Genomic DNA, 3,334 nt, shown 5'->3' on the forward strand with positions numbered 1-3,334 from the left:
AGGATTCTAAATGTGTTGGAGAGAAAATATATGATGCCCTCAAAGGCATTTCTGGGATTAGTGAAGATTCAATGATAAAGGCCTATTATGATTTTTTGGTTGAAACTAAAAGAGCAAAAGGCTTCTTGAGAATGACTAAGGGGAGAGAGTCAAATACATACAACTCAAGTATGGAGGACTCTAGAGTTTTTGTTGAAGCTATTTCAAATTATAGTGACCTTTATATTTGACTGCTTCATAGCATGCCTTATGCATGCCTTATGATATTATTAGCTGCAAAACATATTTTTATCAGCTGAAAACATTTTTATCAGCTTTTTTATGACTTTATGACATGTGTATATGGAAAATTACTTATGAATTTATGACGATACCCCTCCCTTGCATTTGTGCTAGTTGTAAAGGCTTTTTTACTGATTTGATTATTTATATCTTGAAAATGAAAATGTATGGTAGCATAGATATTTTAAATACATATATTCTAAGATGCCGAGAGATGGGAAACTATTAGATCAGTGCTTTAAGGCTAATATCTATACTTTATTCTTTGATAAATGCATTTACTATTATTGCATTCTTAATAAATATCACATTGATGTATACACTTAGTGAGGCACAAGTTTGCTACATACACTTGATGAGGCACAAGTAATCTAATTATGGTCTTGTTTTGCAGAGCAATATTATATAATTTGTAATTGCCCAAGTCTACCTTGATTCCTCATGTTGGCACCCTGAGGAACTGGTACATTGTAGATGCCTTAGTATTATATACGTTGTAACTGTATTCAATGGTCGTTGTTTTGACCTGATCTTTCCATTTTACATGTCTTCTAATTCTCGATTGTTGTGTTGTTTGACTCCTATCAGCATTACTGGCTCTTGTGCTTTTTAGTAATATCTACATCAACATTACTAACTCCTGTGTTGTTTGGCTCCTATGGATAATGTCTTAATTTGGACAATGTTGATATCTTCTTTCTAGTCACGTTTCTTCTCTTTTTTAGCAACCTATTGTTTGATTCTTCACTCCCATAAATAATGCAATAGTAGGAGATGCTATACTTACCATTTTTAGGATTTCATATCACTTGATATAACGATCCAATTGCATTTCAATGTTCGGCTATATAAATTGATATTTAAATAGGCTTTTAATAATGATTATAAAGATTTTGTATAGTGATTTAAAAGACTTTTATTATAGTATGTGTATTTTCATATAACTAATGTGTTTTTTATGTTGTAGGGTTGATGGCTTTAATCAATGTGCCAACATGTCGATGTGGTGTTGGCTCATGTTTGTTGAAAATCTCCAACACACAAAAAAATCTTGGGCGTAAATTTTGGTCTTTCCCAAATAAGAAAAAGGTCATTATTAATTTTCTTAGAAATTAGTGTAATGAATAAATAATTATTATACTAGGAACTAATGAAGATTTGCTATTGTAGGGATACAATGGATGTGGATTCTTTCAATGGGCTAGTGAAGCACAAACAAGTACAATGCTTGATGATGGAGTAGAGTGTTTGTGCTTGATGATGGAGTAGAGTGCAAGTGTTGCAATAGTCAGAAGACTGAAATTTAATTTTTACGATGTCTTGTTTGTCTTTTAATTGCATTTATTTGTTGGGAACATAGGCAAAAAAAATGCATAGCTCTAATTTGTATAAGGATTTTTATCGATAACAATATGTCTAATATCAAACTGGATATTTATTATAAACTTTTGTTGGTTGTTCCCTATCTTTGTTTGGCGAATCATACTGCTATTTGGGCCTTATATTGTAATATTTTTAGATTTGATGTACAAGGTTTTGAGACCTTTCAAAACCCATTTTTACCTAATCAAAACTTTTGTTAAAATTAACTTTATGAATAAATCTTATCTTTAGCCTTCAAAATAAAACTAGGTTCAAATATTGTATATTTTACTTTTTATTTATATTTAAAACAAAAATGTTTGTGTTTGTCGAAAAGGAGAGACAGGTGGCATCTCCCTTGATAAGGACGGGAATAATCTTTTGAATTTCCTTCAGACGCAGACAAAAAGCTATTAATCATTGATGGTTCTTACCCAAAAATAAAATAATTTTAGTTTTATATTATATTCAAATTTATAGTTATATTTAACATAATTTTTTATATTCTTTATGCATTTATAATTTGATTCTTTAAAAATAATTTAAAATTTTTAAAATGTTGTCAAATATTTATAATTAAAAATTGTAACGTTTGACTTCTTTAGCAATAAACATATATATTAAAAAACCACGCTTATATTGAATATACTTTTTAAATAACTAGATTAAAATCCAATGAATTTATCCAAAAACGTGGGTATGACAAAGCAAATTGATTAAACTTGGTTGCTTTTAGTGGGCTAAGCAAGCAAATATATTTGTGGATAAGAGAGCTCTAAATATTTAAACTTTTTAAATTTTGAAATATGTTTAACTCGGTATTAGTGAAATATGTGATATACCTTTCTTACTATAAAATTAATTTATAATGAAGAGGGTAGTAAATTATTTGACTTTTAAAAACTTAACAAAAAAATATTTTTTATAAATTCATATTAAGATTTTTTTTTAAAAACTTATTCTAATTCCTATTTTTATTGATGCAACCAAACACAGAATAGTCATCTACCAATTCCTCTTCCGAGACAACCAAACACCTCCAAATGATATTCCAGAATTTATTTTTAGAATGCACAAATTCTGGAAAAGAGGTTATTCCAGCATAGTTGAATTCTGCATTGACCAATTCTCGCAACCAAATGGACCCTTAGGATACTAGATCCAGGAATAGAATTATTCACATCCATTACCAAGTCATTCCAACTTTCAGGCAAAGAACACAAAATCAAGAGAACCCTAATTTCTTCATCAAAATTGATACCCACAGAAGATAACTGACTAGTAATAGCACTAAACTCATTTAAATGATCTGCAACAGATCCACCTTCTGCCATTTTCATATTAAACAAATGCTTCATGATAAATACCTTATTTGAAGCGGAGGGCTTTTCATATAGTTTCGCTAGGGTTTGCATCAACTCTTCTGTTGTCTTCACTTTTGTAATATTAAATGCCACTTATGGTGCTAGGCATAATCAAATGCTTCCAAGTGCCTTTCTATCCAAAAGATCCCAGTCGTCATTTGACATAGATCTCTGATTCTTGGTTTTGCCTTCTAATAACTTCCATAAATCCTTCTAATAAAGATAGTCTTCCATTTGCATCTTCCATAACTAAAAATTCTACCCATTAAACTTGTCAACCCTCAGCTTACCCTTGTCTGCCATTACTCCCACTCAACCGTGAGACT

At 30.2% G+C, this 3,334-nt stretch overlaps 1 pseudogene; it reads left to right on the forward strand.

The window, feature by feature from the left end:
• Window positions 1–1,966: 1,966 nt before the first annotated feature.
• Window positions 1,967–2,105, forward strand: LOC149554200 (U6atac minor spliceosomal RNA; annotated as a pseudogene).
• The last annotated feature ends 1,229 nt before the right edge of the window (window positions 2,106–3,334 follow it).

The sequence above is a fragment of the Cupressus sempervirens genome, chromosome 6 (genome assembly GCF_028749045.1).
Source record: "Cupressus sempervirens isolate cs-2001-9-10 chromosome 6, ASM2874904v1, whole genome shotgun sequence".
Classification (NCBI taxonomy): domain Eukaryota; kingdom Viridiplantae; phylum Streptophyta; class Pinopsida; order Cupressales; family Cupressaceae; genus Cupressus; species Cupressus sempervirens.